Below are 17,422 nucleotides of genomic sequence, written 5' to 3' on the forward strand. Positions count from 1 at the left end.
ATCATGTCACATGTCTTGGTCTGTCAAGAGGTTATTCCAATAGGTCATATCAACCTTCACCATCAGCCTTCATGTCAACACAGACAGCCACCAAAGGCTTCGATCATCTTATTTCTAACGACTTACATTAGCAAAGACTCGTTTGATTCCACTCGTAGTAACAGATGCAAACTCGTGAGCAAACCTTTTAACTCGAATGAGACAGTAATTCTCCTTAAATAGGACTGTAAATAGATGGAATGATTTACCAATTTCAGGGGTTGAAAGTAGTACCATAGACAAGTATAGAAGCATTATTTGCGCTTCCTTTGTTGCGTAAAAAGTTGATCGTAATCTAAATATGAACGTCTTTCTACTCTCACTACACCACACAGCACCGATCTCTATCGCATACAGCCTCGAAGGGATTCAACCAGAAGTTTATATCGGTTGGAATTCCTTGGTGTTCACTATCGAAGGATCATGCAGCAGAAACAAGTGACAGTCTAACAACAAAGACCAACATAAAGAGTCGAACCTGGGACGTCTGTCTGTCATGAATGCTGCTTCCTTGCGCAGGTTAATCTTAACGGGTTAAAAAAAAATAACAAAGAGTTGAAACGAAGAGGAAACTAATCAAATATAAACAAAAATATACAAAGTACCAAAGTACAGAGAAGTGGTCCATGAAACACTTGTGTACCTGCTATGCACCAGAGTTATTGGCTAAACAGAAATGGGTGGAAATACTTTTATGGAAAACTAGAAATGGATGGAAATACTTTTTGGAAAACTAGAAATGGGTCGAAATATTTTTTTTGGAAAATTAGAAATGGGTTGAAATATATTTTGGAAAACTAGAAATGGGTCGAAATATCTTTTTTTTTGGAAAACTAGAAATGGGTTGAAATATATTTTGGAAAACTAGGAATAGGTGGAAATACTTCCTGGGAAACTAGAAATGGGTGAAAATACTTCCTGGGGAAACTAGAAATGGGTGGAAATACTTTTTAGAAAACTAGAAATGGGTGGAAATACTTCTTGGAAGACTAGAAATGGATGGAAATACTTTTGGGAAAACTACCATAAACACTTGCATCAAAGTTCTACAGCTGAAGACTGATATTTCTTCGTCTTGTGAGCGAGATCAAACCTCAGGTTAAACCTATATTATATAAAGGATCATATCTTGAGCAAAGTCCAAACCAAAGTTGTGGATCTCGTGAATTTGATTGGTCTTAGACGGAAAACTTTTGCCTCCCTTGTGATCCAAAGGTGAGCGTACCATCCATCCATCATGCAGCAGGACTATAGGTTCGAATCCTATACGCCCATGTACTCCATGTGTCTAGTACATGTTATAGATAGATATGATCCCTTGAGGGCCAAGGGAAATGTGGTTCTTACGAAGCAAGACTGAAACTCCGGAAGGCTTTTAGGACACTGTACTGAACGCGTTATAAACATCCAGTTACAAATGACTGCTGAGTACGTGCGTTGTGAATCGGCTGAGTGCGTGAGTTGTGAATCTTCTGGGTACGTGCGTTGTGAATCGGCTGGGTACGTGTGTTGTGAATCGGCTGAATACGTGCGCTGTGAATCGGCTGGGTACGTACGCTCACACACACAAAGAGACACTTAATAGATGGTCACTTGTAAACTGATCCTCCGTCGTCAATTCTACAGACGGGATCCAATGTCATGAACAGTTTATCAGTCGTATCTCACCTGTTTCTCGGAGGCTCGGGACGAGACGTGAGAGATAGGGAGTTCAACGTGTTCCCTCTTATCTCTTTAAATGATAAGGACTTTATCCTACTCAGCACGACGGACCTGATGTCTGAGCGTGACGGTACGTTCTCCTGGGTGTGGTGGTGTGTGCCTGCTCTTTGACCTGGTGGTCCCTTGAGGACCAAGTCAGATGCCAGGTCACCATACCCAAGGGTCGTACCGTCGTGCCCAAGGGTCGTACTCTTGTGCTCGAGGAATGTAAAGTGCGTGTGTGGCTACTTTCTACAAGAAGCTCCAACCTATTATATATATATATATATATATATATATATATATATATATATATATATATATATATCAGTGCTGGTGTCACTGGACTCTGCCCGTCTGTGCCGCGAGTGAAAAGTCACCTTGGGAGAAGGTTTATCACCGATAGCGGACGAAAAGTAGCACAGTCTCCTTAGAGAACCACACGGTCGTAAGGAATCCATCACTTCCCTGCTACTGACTGTATCGCAGCCTCGAAGCTACGTACAGCAGCCGTGTAAAAAGAGGTCTCGGAGTCACACCAATGATAATAATAATAATAATAATAATAATAATAATAATAATAATAATAACAATAATTCAACACTTTCTTCGACTTGTTTAACTCTGTTGTTCACTGCTGCATGATGTGTGTTCCATTATCTCCTTATTTACGTCTTTTTGTTAAAATACTTTTTTCTTTTTTTACTTAAAATTGGCAAGGTTCCTTTTCTTCATTAACCACTACAGTTCGACTGCACAAGCCACACTAACAACCCCACCAACAAACAAACAGAAGCTAACAATTAGGGACTAAGGCATCACTAACCACACTCACACACACACACATATATATATACAAAGGAGGAATGACCTCTTATACTGAGGTACATTTCCCTTTTACCCTCCCACCACACGGATGGCGTGTGGTGATCGTGGCTGTGTTGCGAAGTACTCCCACCTGGAGGTCGTACAAGACCCCCGGGTTCTGTCTCCTCGCCAACCACTACACCACGAGAGATGGCACCCAGTGCCATGGGGATAGTGGCCGGCCACTACCATCGGGACAACACCGTAGGCTTTCTTAGGATACCATGAACGCGCCATAATGCTGAGGCCCACTGTTCTTTATTTAAGTAGACGAAGCAATTAACCAACAGGCCATTTTGCGGTCGTTCGCTAGTAATGATCATGGCTGTAGGAAGCAGGTTAGGTCGGCAGGGGTGTCTGGTGCCAGGAAAGTGCGTTGTTATTCTGGGTACTTAAGGGCCCGAAGCCAAGGTCTTATCAAGGCCATGGCGGCTCATGTGTCTCCTCCCATTCTCCTCGATGTCCTTGCTCTTACGTTCAGCTGTGCTTTGTATAACTGAACGATCTCGTCCACTGCATCAGTCCCTCTACGCTGATGACCCTTCTGTAGTGTCCGTTGTCTGTTTTGGGTGTGGGTACGTTGCTGAAGGTGATAAATCAGCTAACTGTTAATCATATTAGGTGCCAGGATGTGTAAGTCGCCCTACTCCCCTTGTGGAGACCAAAGACGTCACTTCTCGACAACGATGGAGCAGAGTCTTCACCGTCAGCAGTGTTCCACCCCGACTCTTGTCCCTTCCCAGCTCCCACGCCAGGCCAGTGGTTATTGTCAGACCCTGAGGGTTTGAGTCTCCATACCACAGTCTTCAACCCCAATACTCTTCTCTTGTATTAAACAAATGCCATTAATATCAGTTCCTCCTTGTCCTATGGGACAAGGACCCTCCGGGTTCCCGAGTCCCACTCGAGCCAACCTGTCGCCCTCCAACGTATCGTACCCACCATACGTTCTTTACTTGTCCCCTAACCTACCCCTAGCCGTGTTCACTTCACCCACGCCACCAGCGGAGTTCTTTGTCAGTACATAATTAACCAAACACGCACTTGCAACTCAATCCATCATCTAATGTTGGCACCCGTGATACCAAAGTAACGCTGGTGGAGGTCGGTCACTAGTGTTGGTGAACCACATAAAAACACCTGTTGGCTTCTGGAGAGATTACCTACCACGGCCGCCCCGCGTTACCACACACGCTCCTGCATGTTGACGCTCCAGAGGCAAGGCGGTCCAGGAGGAGGAGGAGGAGGAGGAGGTCGTCTAGTGGGATTGGGGAGTGGGGGAAGATGTGGACCTTGGCTGCAAGCCCCCTCCTCCTTCCTCACCCCCGTTCAACTCCTACCCTCCCCCCCTTACTCCCACCACATGATCAAACACGTGTTCCTCACCCACATCATATCGCCTCCCTTCCTCCTGGTCCATGCACACAAACAAAACGTCCTGCCCTAAAAAAAAAAAAAAGAAAAAAAGAAAATAAAAAAGTAAGGCTAAACAATATGGTGCAGATTCTGACGTGCGTAGCATACCCGGTATAACAATAACCCTACGTATGTTAATATATGTAAAGGTATGTTCGGTGATGGTGCTTCCTTTCACATGTGTCGGCCACCACCACACTCACCACGTCACCACCACAGTACATTTGACCAATACACTAACCTGCTCCCCCTTCATCAACCCAATTCTAAATCAAAATCTAACAAAATCAATGCGCGTTTGGGTATATATATATATATATATATATATATATATATATATATATATATATATATATATATATAGTACCAGAATCTCATCCAATGTGTTGGTCGCTGCACCTCATTCCACACACATGTTCGTCTGACCTTTCTATGGTACAAAATGTGTCAAGGCACAAAGGACAGGACGGGGAGAGCGTTACAGTGAAGCCGCCAGGCACTCTACCCCTACCCTACCACAGGCTAAATTTAGCACTGGTCTCACCAAACAGGTCAGCTCTCTCACCTGGTACTTGGTTACCGCAACTAAACACTAGCTTATCTCTTCCCATATATATTAACCCAACAGGTGGCTGGTTATCACAACACACGAACAACAACCATCCCATTGGCTACCACAATCAGCCGCTTGGTTACCAACCCCCGACATATCCAGCTGCCCTAGGTCTGGTTACCACATCCACCAACTGCTGGTTATCCTCCACATATTCAGCTGCCACAACCAATGACTTATCCCAAGAGCGACTTATCCGGCAAATTTATTCTCGCCATCAACGGTTTGTTTGCGTCGCACCCACACCGCGATTTACTCTCGCCATGCTCACACTGAACGATTTTATTCTCGTTGAATTTACTCGACGTCGTACACATTACGATTGTATTATCAAAATCACATTGTGATTTATTCGCGTTCGACTCGGCAACTGTCGGCAGTCGTGACGAAGTCGCCACAACGGCTCTCGTCACCCGTTCTCATAACAACGATTATGTAATGACACTTGTAAGGCACAAGACGGTTGGGTGGGTTGAGTCTTGCACTAACTGGTTCCTGGGTGTTGCCTTAACCCCTTGGTCGTACCGTCGTGCTCAAGCGGTAACAGCAGCAACACAAACTATATACAAGATGGGGGGAAAAAAAACATGAGATCGAGCGGCGACGCAGATACCAAAGTGATGACATCCTCTGACTGCTAACGCTTGAAATGGATGGATGACGTGATGTTGTGGCCTGTTGACGGGTGTTAGGTGGCTCGTCGGTTGTCGGCTGGTGTGCGGCCCGTCACTCGGGTGCTGTGTTGGCCCTACAGAAGGGTTCTGTGTAGCCTTACAGTCGGGTGCTGTGAGGCCCATCGGCCAGGCGCTAGGCTGTCCAACTGTCGGGTAGTGCGTGACCCAGCCAGAGACGGGGGCTCACAAGGGGTCACCATTATCATCAAAGACGCTCTTCACATTCTTGTCAGCAAGAAGGGAAATTTGTCAGTGCTGTACCGCAATAATACATCTTTTGTGGTAAACTGAACGGTCAAGGGTGTGACCCTCCCTTGGCTCATGATAAGGCGGGCAGATGTGCCTACCGACACGCACCACGTTCCACCAAAAGCAGCTTCATATATATATATATATATATATATATATATATATATATATATATATATATATATATATATACATTTATATATATATATATATATATATTTTTTTTTTTAAACTATTCGCCATTTCCCGCGTTAGCGAGGTAGCGTTAAGAACAGAGGACCGGGCCTTTTTTGGAATATCCTCACCTGGCCCCCTCTGTTCCTTCTTTTGGAAAATTAAAAAAAAAACGAGGGGAGGATTTCCAGCCCCCCGCTCCCATATATATATATATATATATATATATATATATATATATATATATATATATATATATATATATATATATATATATATTACATACATACCTTCACCGCACATCTGTACACCACACCTGCGCTGTCATAGTACCTGGAATGAAAAATTAAGGCATCAGACAGAAGTACATAAATAATCAAGTATCATATATCACATGTACGGGTTATTTTGCAGACTAGTCAGCAGCATCGGTGAGTCTAACTTTATTTCCACCATCACTATAATCAATTTCTTTTTCTGTAAATGAAATGCTTTCAAGTATTTATCAAGGTTCATGCACGTATCAGTTCTGCTGAGCGAAAAGATAATTACACTTAGTTTACCGGAGTCAAGGGAGAGTTTACACCCGTCGCTATCTTTTAAGTCGGAGGGGTTTAAAACAATCAAACCAATCACCCTTATCTAACCCCTCAACCCCGAGGGAAAATAAGCAAATGTTGAAAATACACTAGTCGGCAACATAACTAAATGTCAAGAAACTTCCCATCTCAAGTTACGATGCGTTTGCCGTAAACTGGTTTAAATATAAACCTATACGCTATACAGCATGCAGACGTGCTCATAAGCAACCTGCCATATATCATACAAATATGCTGGCATTTCAAACAGCCCAAAACTTAAAAAGATAAAAGTTTACTGGTCAATATCTTGGTACCCGCTCGGAAAGTTTAAAATTTCGGGCATAAACTGCGAGCCAGCGAGCGAAAGCCGCCATCCTTGATGTTTATTTGTCCAGAGCATAAAAAAAAAAAATGCACTTCGTGTCTAAAATTACGAAACCACAGTCAAGATGTAGCAAAAGTTTCTTTCATTAACAAAACACTTAAGAAACTACACCCCCAAGCAGTGCATTCGTTTCCCCTACATTCTAACGAACTATTCAATTCAATAATAAAATTAGCTACAACTGTAAACACGTACAACAAACAAGCAAACAAAAAATGATAATGTGGCATAAGCCTAGGACGTAACAGCTATCAGGTACCGCGTTGTGCTACCCGCCGCATATCTTGCTTAAAAGTAATTTTTCTCTACCGCCACACACATTGCATAGCCCACGATCCTGAGTTCATCTAGAACTATTCTGAGCCAATTATCCAGGCTTCTTTTCATTCCTCTGCTTATTCCACGCAGGTTTTGCATTAAAGTTGATAATACTTATCCATCTCTAACCATTTTTTTTCTTTGCTTTATTGTGGATTACTCCAGTTACCCTGTTTTTTTCCATGCACAAACGTTTTTGTGCTAGGCATAAAACCCCACTTAGTCGACATGTGTACATTATAATTATTCTTCTCTTCTTCCTAGGCTTTAAAGTCCTGGGCTGTAGAGTCCTTTTCCTAGGCTCTAAAGTTCTATTTCCTACGCTCTATGGTACGAGTTCTTTCAACGTCTACCTAAGCTGTAAAGTTCGAGTTCCTTTCAACGTTCATCTAGGCTGTAAAGTTCGAGTTCTTTTCAACGTTCATCTTGGCTGTAAAGTTCGAGTTCTTTTCAACGTTCATCTAGGCTGTAAAGTTCGAGTTCCTTTCAACGTTCATCTAGGCTACAGTGTAAAGTTCGAGTTCTCTTCAATGTCTGGTTATACCATCCTTAATTTCAAACTTACTCCCAGGATGGCGATCATGCAACACAGTAGTGTAATGGCGATCATGCAACACAGTAGTGTATTCAAGTTTGCTTTTTATATATATATATACGTCCACCTTCAATTTCTCCCCTGTGGTGCTAGTTCTCATTACCACTCCGATCATCAATCCAATGTGGCCTCCAAATTACAACCTTTCATTTACGATTACACTAAGGTATTTAGCTCTGTTTTCACCGATATCTCTTCCTGTTGGACCTTCACCAAGTGTAAAGTATGCGCCTCTTTACCTTCCCGTGACATAAATGTTTGACTCCCATGCCAATGAAGTCCAGCAACTTTTGTATATTACATTTAGGTCTTGCGTTTTCTCTTTGTCTGTCATCTTACTGCGTCGTCGGATCACGGTACAACATTATTCATCAGTATACGTGACATTATTATAGAGAATGCAGAAGCTATACTAATGCTGTTCCCTCAGGAGTTCCTCATCCGACACAGTTCCATTTGTTACAAATTTCACTTTCCCGCTCGTTAGAAACTCTCTTCATCCACAATCCGAATTTACCTTCAAGCTTCGCTAATTTCTCCAGCAGAGTCATGTAAGCCTGTTAAATGCATGTTAAAAGCAAAGAAGAACAGTATCTACTTTTTTTCTAACTTGTATATGTTTTTGTAGCACATTTGCGTCTGTGTACTTTAGCCCGGGACGATTCCATGCTGACCTTCATTTACTGAGTTACTGTTGACTGTCATAACTTTCACCAAGGTTGTCAAAACCAAAATAAGAAGTGCATGGAGGAGGAGGAGGAGGAGGAGGAGGAGGAGGAGGAGGAGGAAGAAGAAGGGCGCTTGACTGGCTGAGTGAGTGTGCTTACGACGTGATTTCGCCATTCGGCAAGACTTAACATGAAACGTTCACTGTATATGCCACTAGCGGTCACCCATCCAATTTACTAACCAGACCCAGCATTACGTAACTCGGAGAGAAATATTAAGAGGGAAAGTACTTTCTTACCTGCCAGTTCTTAAGGTATTGCTAAAAGGTAGGGCTTAAAAAGCGTAGCAGCACTCACTACAGGAATATATCTAAACTTACGGAGAACACTGCAGGAATATATCTAAATTTACGGAGAACGTATCTTGCGAGCTACGTGTTGTCAAGCGTTATGATAGAGAGAGAGAGAGAGAGAGAGAGAGAGAGAGAGAGAGAGAGAGAGAGAGAGAGAGAGAGAGAGAGAGAGAGAGAGAGAGAGAGAGGAACCTTTAAGCAGGAGGAAACAGCAGTAGTTGAGAGGGATGGTGGTGGTAGTGGTGGCGGCGGTGCTGAAGCACAGCAAGGCGGGAAGGACTCGGGCAAAACCACTTCACCTTGGCTTCCCCCAGCCTCTTACTGCAACTGACCCTCCTGACAGATAGATTCATACACTGATAGATGGACACACAAGTGTGTGTGTGTGTGTGTGTGTGTGTGTGTGCACTCGTTTTTCGTCATGTCGTGCGAGAGTTCTTGTGACGAACCTCCTGCCAGTGCGTGGGATTCGATCTAAGCCGGTATCAGCGGCGGCTGGTTCGTTCACTGTGCACCTCATCTTCATCCTGCGAGCGGTAGCGCCAAAAGGATTACAGAGGTCACAAAGACTCTTTGTCACAGCTCGGTGGCCAGATGATTATGACAACTCGTTCCTATAACCATCCATGAGCTTGAGGTCTTTCGCGGAATAAATTCATCTGATTAGACGCATAAAGTGGATAGAGTGTCTGACTCTCACCTATTTCCTCATAAAAGAATGAAGTGCTGTGCCATTTCGTGCAAGGTTTGTTTAGATTAGTGGGCAGCGGGCCGACCGAACCAAATACCCTCATCACAGACAAGGAAACAGAGAAAACCAAGCAATGTCTGCCGAAGTAGCCACTACTAGCATGCCCTTCTTTAAAGTCTTGCCTGAAGGAGAGTGTAAGAAGCAAACTCCTTATAATACCGTGAGAGCCAGGGGAGGCGGTGAGGTGAGTCAGTAGCGTGCAGTGGCTGGTGGCGTGTGAGGGGAGGCAGGCAGGTAGTGAGGAGACTCCTCCCTCAGCCTGCAGGCCAAACACTCACGCCTCCCACTCCACTCACGTCATCAGAGTATTATCTCAATCCTCCAACACAAGCTCCGCTGACGCCACAACCTCTTATAAAGCTTACCGTGTGAGTCTCGCCTCCCCGTCAAGGTTGCGATCAGAAACGCACAAACCAGAGTGTGTGCATTTCCCCCCCCCGCGCACTCTGCGAAAGCCAAATACGTCTCCCTTAGTCCCGCATGAGATATACATCTTGACGGTGTATAAACGCGAGAGAAACGATTACCGTAATGACAGCAAAGAACATCTGGTGTTCTGAAATACTTTACAAAAGACCCGACCCCTCATAATTTCAAGGGGGTCAAAGTCATGATTAGGAACACACCCCCCTCCTGCTTCCCCTACTTCCTCCAAACCTTCATCAGTTTTGGGAAAAGGTCGTCTGGTCCACGACTGGAGGGGGGGGGGGGGACAACAACACCACCCCAAGGTCACAGCGAGACCAACAACACCGTCCAAGGCCACGGCGGTGGAGGCCATCATCCCTGAGCGACGTGGTCCCCCCTCCTGCTGATCCTGTTCCGTACGTCTTCGGGGTTCGACCCGGAGCAGGGTCGATCTCAGACGTGATGATAATCATTCCCAGATGATCATTGTTATTCCCAGGTGGGCCAACACACCACCGCCTGGGCTGACGTGATCCAGATGGCAAATTCTGGATTATGATAATGTGTCATTATACGATCAACACGGCCCTCACTGTCGCTGTATCCTGGAGCAAATTGTTAAGACCCTATCCCTGTGGAAGGACGACCCTTTAGTCACCACCGCCAAAAACACAAGAGTCACTCTCCACTATGCCGTAAAACTACGTAGGAAGATACACTGTACCTAAACTTCCTTATCTATGGCCATAAGGACCGTCTCTGCCATTCAGATGTAGGCTGTGGTTCCGCAAGAGGCAACAACAGGTAGTCCACTTTCTCCAAGATAAACAACACAGCCTACAAGCAGTGAGACGCCCTGCTATGAGAGGAACTTCCCCAGAGTGTTGTGTGTGTCTGTCCCTGGGTGAAGACACCCTCCCTCACCCTCGCCAGTTGCTACTTGGCGTCGCATAAGGCACCGACCACCACCATCACCACGTACACAAGTATTGCACAGTAGCGGCAAACCACTAGCCGGCCTCGTTGTTGACATTTTCACGACTCTCTCTCTCTCTCTCTCTCTCTCTCTCTCTCTCTCTCTCTCTCTCTCTCCTTTTCTTCTGCTGCTCTGAAGGGGACTCAACCTCTTCCAGTAAAGTTAAGGCCAGGCCAGGCCACTTCGGTTGGGGTATTTGTGGTCTGTTTATCAATTCCTCCCCCCCCCCCCCCTCTCTCTCTCTCTCTCTCTTAGCGACAGACAGCCATGAGGGATCGTCAAGTACACCGAACTGACTGACAACATGACCAAGGTCGTACACACAACCACCACTTCCACCTTCACCCCCCCTACCCGTCGCCTCCCACCACCACCACCCTCAATCAGGTGCTACCATCCACTAACTACGACTTCGCCCTCATGCCTTTCTCGACTTGCCTGTACACACACACACACACTTTCCCATATAACACTGAGGGATTTCATGATAACACTCCAGCAGTTCCCTCCACACTTATCTCGCTCACCTTCCCTTAGGTTACACTTCTACTCCCTCCCACGCTCACCCACATCCCACCCTCAACAACCTTGGCCCTATTACCTACCTCACCCTAAAACCCCACCACAAGTTTCTCCTTATCTACCCACAACAATAGTGAGCTCTTCCCACGTCAACCCACCTCAAAACACTGTTCTCTTTCCTCGTTAACCCACCTCGACAACCTTGTTCTCTACCTCCGTCAATCCACCAAAACAACACTTTCATCCCCCGTCAACCCACCTCAGCAACCCTGTTCTCTAAACCTCGTCAGTTCACCACAAGAACCTTGTTCTCCTAACCTCGTCAACCCACCGTGACTGTTCAACCAGTTAACTCCACAAATGACTCATTATTCTGCTCTACCTGTGTATCATAACTTGTTCACAACAACTGCTTTCACGGCCCCTTTCCTTGTAATTCAATCCACGTTAACTTTTCCCAACCATCGTTACTACACAGACCCTGCTGGCTGTGTTGACCTCAGACCCCCTCCGGAGCCTCCCTTCATCATGCAGGCATAGTGCAGGTCCTTCATCCTCGAGAATTGCCAGCCTGACGCTCTGACTGACTTTAGTCCGTCCGGCACAGCATGCCTGACGCTCTGACCGTCTGTACTCCGGCACCTGACGCTCTGACCGTCTGTACTCCGGCACCTGACGCTCTGACCGTCTGTATTCCGTCCGGCAAAGCCAGCCTGACGCTATGACTGCCTGTACTCCGATCATCACTCCTCTTCCACCCCTCACTCAGTAAATATGGCAGGAAGGAGGCGTCTTTACCCTTGCCATGGATAACGAAATGTGAGATAATAAAGGCAGAGACGTTTGTGATCAAGAACATGGGATTATCATCAGCAGTGGCGTTGGGACGTCCCAAACTGTTTCCTCCCCTCTAACTAGACATCTTTTGTACTGTCCTAGCCTGTCTGGGTCACAGGCCTCCTAACTACCCTCGCCACTCCCCCATACACCACCACGCGCAGGTCCGGCCGTCTTCGTCTGTGTCTCACCACTTCGTAGTTGCTGGTCCAACGTGTCTTTATCTCCCTGCCTCACCTTGTAATCTGCATGTGCCTTCCCGTCGGTGAGGCCACACCGCCGCTGACAACAGAGTGTCATGCTGGCATATAAGTGGGTGAATGTTTGATGGGGGGAGTGGAGTCATCTGATCCTCCTCCTCCCCCCCCACGCAACACAATTCTGTCACAACCCGTCCCCCCCACACCAACCCTCCACCCAGTCATACAAGCTGCACTTGTCCCTGACATCTGTCACGCTGTCATTCGGCCACCCGCGGCCATGACGGCCCCATAACTAAAAGTTTATGCTCTGCTCGTTGACAGAGTGTCAGTCATGGTCTAACTGACCAGCTCTTCTACAGCAGAGCCAATGGCACCTGATCAAGTACCTCTCTGAGCACAAATACTAACCCTAATAGTGCCCATTTCAACTACCATCGCGGCAATATTATCTAAATTATCAAAACTTCAGATTTTCATAACTTTCTGGGGAGGAATAATTCACAAGCAAAATACAAGAGGTGTGGCGAGGTGATGCCGGGCAGTACGAAGGGGTGGCTGGTGAGGGAGGCGCTACTATATCCTCAGCACAACCCTGCCACTGTTGCCTGTAGGGCCTGGCTGGAGGCTGCCTGGGCCAAGTCTTACATCACCAGGGATTTATAAACCACCTGTATGGGTTCGAATCCTTGGCACCAGCGACGAGAGGGAGAGGGAGAGGGGAGGGGAGGAGGAGGAGGAGGAGAAGAAGGGAGGGAGGGAGAGGACAGCTCAAGGACAAGACAACTCCAGCCAGACCATAACACTTACCAGAGGCGAGTTCCGCCGCAAACCTCCCCTCCAGTACCGTCCAGGATGTTGGTCGGCAGGTAGTTCACCTCCGCCCCAGGACCACACCAGGTGACCCTCACTCGAGGGCACTTCTTAAAGCCTCCCTTCCTTCTGTTGCTGTACGTTAGATGCAAACCTGCCGGGTGCTGACTGTACCACTCCAGCAGTCAGCAGCCAGACGCCCCTTCCCACCCCCATGACCTTCCCGGATCACCTGCAGAAGGACGAAGAGGGAGGGAGTTCGGTCGCCCCTCCAGTATATAAGCCAACTACAACACCAGAACCACACTAAAGTCCCATTCACTCACAACCAACATACCAATTTCTTTCTAACTCCCCCAACTATTAATAATATGCTCCCTCCCCCACCCTACATATACGGAAGTTCCCCCCCTCCCTATTTACATCGGCGCAGCTTCCCCTCCTCACCTCCTCAGCAACAAGCAGGTGGATGGAGTGAGGGAGGTGGGAGTGGGGGCCTGGCTGACCCACGGTGATAACAGCTCCACCCACCCCACCACCTCAGCCATGAGGTCAATGACCTACCTCTGTTGCCTCCACGACACTCCCCTCCCCTCCAGCGTTGCCTCCTAACAACAGTACCCCACCACTCCTGTTACCCCCTACATAACATCCACGATACAGGATTTTGCAGTTGATCATACAAGCGAGTTACCAAGTCCATTCACGTCTCCACCAACCCCCTGATATAGTACCCACTGTACGCTCTATACTTACCTCCACTTACCCCGGCTATCATACCCACTGAACGCTCTATACTCGCCTCCACCTACCCCCTGCTATTGTACCCACTGTAAACTCTATACTGGCTTCCACCTACCCCCTGCTATTGTACCCACTGCACGCTCTATACTTGCCTTCACCTACCCAATATATTGTACCCACTGTACGCTCTATACTTGCCTTCGCCTACCCAAGCTATTGTACCCACTGTTCGTTCTAAACTGGCCTCCATCTACCCCCTGCTACTGTACCCACTGTCCGCTCTATATTTGCATCCACTTTACCCCCACGTATGTGCCCGTCACACCAAACTAACACAACACTTTATGATATCTTAAAAGTCCCGTAAGATTAAATATCAGTTTGAAGAGTCAGTATAGCGTGCAAGCGGTGCTGGGAGGCTGGGGCCAACCTGGGTAGGGGTTGGGACAACCCAGGCGGCCGGGTTTCTTAACATTATCAGTCTTATCAATATGCTATCAGCTGGGGGAATCCCGCCACACCACACCACTCGCTCTCCCACAACCACAAACACTTCAAATGAATTCATAAGTAAAATAAATGATTAGATAATCTATTGAGATTGCATGAGATGGAAAGAGGAGAACCAATGTAAGTATGAATACAAAGTTCAAGTGGACGAATCCTACACGGAGGGAGACATGGACTCTGGGGTCCGTCAGAGCACCCATTCCAGGCAAGGAGAGGCCCTCCTGCGTCCTATTATACACCTTGCCTTCCCTTCCTCACCTCCAGAAGACGCCACGACGTTTGGTCAAAATCCCTCGACCTGTGGTCTTTCAGAAGAGTTCTTCACACACTAAAATATACACGGGTCCTCACCAAGTACAACAGCCCCAGCCCCCTGGGGTCGGCTCTGTGGAGAACCCCTGCCGGTGGAGGTTTCTGCTCCACAACAACCTTAGCTCCTGTGGTCAGCTCTACAAGAACCTGCGCCAGCCTCTGGGGTCAGCTGCCAAAGAGCCTAAGATATAAACCCTCACCGGGCCACCCCGAAACCATACCCTCACAGCACAACACCTGTTCATCAACCACCTTCACACACAGGAGAGAGAAAAAAAAGCTTTACTAGTGAACTGATATGAATAAGCCGAAAATAACACTTGTGTCTCCAGCGGATTAATTTTCTGTCGAAGTTCGTACAATACATTATTACCTCGTGGTTATCTCGTGGAGTCTTCGGGCGTCTTCATCCCCACAGCCCGGGCTGGGCCTAAGCTGCTGGATTGGGTCGTTGGTCGACCAAGCTCTTGAAAGCCGTAGCCCTCAGGACTACACAGCCCCCACAGCCTGGCTGGCCTGGTACACTTTGTAGGTACTTGTCCAATGCACTTTTGAACTTCTCTACTGTGCATTCCGTGCTACTGCTGATGGTAGATGACAAAGTGCTACAGAGTCTTGGGCCGCGGATGATAAAGGTGTTCTCTCTTTTCGTGCATAATGGAGCCTTTGGATCTCAGAGATGGTATAGGAAAAAGTCTTCCATACCTGTCGTGCCAGTAGGATGTTATTTCCGGATGCAGGTTGGGAACGAAACATCTAAAGATTTTCCAGGTATGGTTGATGATATACTTCTTTCCATACGAGTTTTATCTGTCGTTCCCATTAATATGAGCAACGAAAAATCCGCAATTTCGCTCACCTTGTCCAGTGACTTTAGAACCCAACAATACTCAATTATGGAAGACTTAGTGCCTTACATAATGTCATTATTGGTTTTTCGTCCCTTGTCTTGAATGTCCACAGGATCCTGCCCGCCATCCATCCACAGGCATGAGACAACCGTTGTTTTATTGTGTTCGCTGAAGCTTAGGTCGTCACACTTTTAATTCCAAAACCTCCACATTATATATCCGGTTCATGAAAGCGTCTGTGTCTGTCAGGTGGTGTGTTGTTTCTATATCTATTCATTATCCCCACACCACATAACTCGATTATCTTCGGCTATGTGACAGCTACACAATTTAACAAAGAGCTGGCTGTAAGTTTCCACACGGTCTACGGGGCTCTACAGCCCTTACAACATAGTTTTTTGGTGCAGAGAGATGTCATGGATTACAGTGGCGGGTACACCTTGGGGAGGTGTAGACACTGAGTGTATTACTAGGCGGAAAACCTTTAGTCATGCGAGACAATCAATCCATCCACGCACCCTAACCCCAGCACCGACACGTAACCAAATTAGGTCACTATTTAATATGTTAGGGCGACCCACCCCCAGACCAATACCTCTCTCTCTCTCTCTCTCTCTCTCTCTCTCTCTCTCTCTCTCTCTCTCTCTCTCTCTCCACGAAAAACTTCGGCACTGAAATGAACGCCAATCTCCCATGTTCTTAGTCTTCATGGTATGTATACAACAGACAGGACTTTGCCTCACCACACTACCACCTATACACAGCTGTAGCAAACAGCGCCCACCAACTGACTGATGGCCTCGAACACTGGTCCCCCTCTCCCTTACCATCATCAACGACGTAAACGAACCCATTAGCCACACGGCAAAATCCGCCCACACACGCCCGACACGTTCCCCCATCCCTTAGTCCGCTAAAGCTCAGGATCCCCAGAGCTGCTCACACACACACACACACACACACACCCTTCTCGCCCCTCGACCCTCCCTCAGTACCAGGGTATCCTCCATCAGGCCTGGTGGCGGCCGCTGGACGGTGAGCGGCTGGCGCGTGGACTGACGATGCCTCTGGAGGACGCTCAAGACCACAATGACGTCACGGCGCCTTCCCGTGTGCAAGAAAAGTTCGGTTGACTCCACCACCTCCACCACCACCACCACAGCAACCACACAGACCAAGCGGTCTTAAGGAAATTGGAATGAAACGTGAGCGAATACCAGCAATATTTTTCCTGCCATACTAAAGGAGAGAGAGAGAGAGAGAGAGAGAGAGAGAGAGAGAGAGAGAGAGAGAGAGAGAGAGAGAGAGAGAGAGAGAGAGGAGTTTTTTCGACCCCCCACACCCCCCGAGGAGCAAGTGGAGTCCATCCTGGGATAAAAATACCCCGCCGTGCATATCATCCGGCATGTGTGGCGGCCGTGACGTCATCCAATCCTCCACCACCTGGGACACACACACACACACACACACACACACACACACACACACAGCGCTCTTCCGTGAATGCCCACTCCCCTACCATAACATACATAAGTACGCAGAAAAATCCATGAGCCAACACACACACACACACACACACACACACACCTACGCAGTTGATTTACAAAAGTGCTTCGTCGTAAATGGTTAATATCATCTGGTGCATGTGTGGCTGTCCCTGCCTGTTTGTTGCTCCAGGTCTTGGTGGTGTGGGGTGAGGGGATGGGCTACTGGGAAGGGGAGGGTGGTGTGGGGTGAGGCGAAGCACTAGGGCAGGGGCACTGTGGAGGGGGGAGGGAAGGGGTGTGGATAGGGTGCGGGGGGGGAGGGGGATTAAGGGACAGGGGAGGCACTGAGGTGGGTGGGTGGTGAGGGGAAGGGATGCT

At 47.3% G+C, this 17,422-nt stretch overlaps 1 protein-coding gene across 4 annotated transcripts in view; it reads right to left on the bottom strand.

Annotated features, from left to right (window-relative positions):
- atos (atos homolog atossa) overlaps positions 1-17,422 on the bottom strand; it is a 271,964-nt gene that overhangs the window by 77,176 nt on the left and 177,366 nt on the right. The window contains exon 3 of one of the 4 annotated variants that reach the window (XM_071656663.1): positions 6,024-6,066. The exons of the other annotated variants lie outside the window; for them this stretch is intronic. The gene's annotated coding sequence lies outside the window, so the exon portion shown is untranslated. The remainder of the gene's footprint in view (positions 1-6,023; positions 6,067-17,422) is intronic. 4 annotated transcript variants of the gene reach the window in all.

This window comes from Panulirus ornatus, chromosome 63 (assembly GCF_036320965.1).
Source record: "Panulirus ornatus isolate Po-2019 chromosome 63, ASM3632096v1, whole genome shotgun sequence".
In the NCBI taxonomy this organism is placed as follows: Eukaryota; Metazoa; Arthropoda; class Malacostraca; order Decapoda; family Palinuridae; genus Panulirus; species Panulirus ornatus.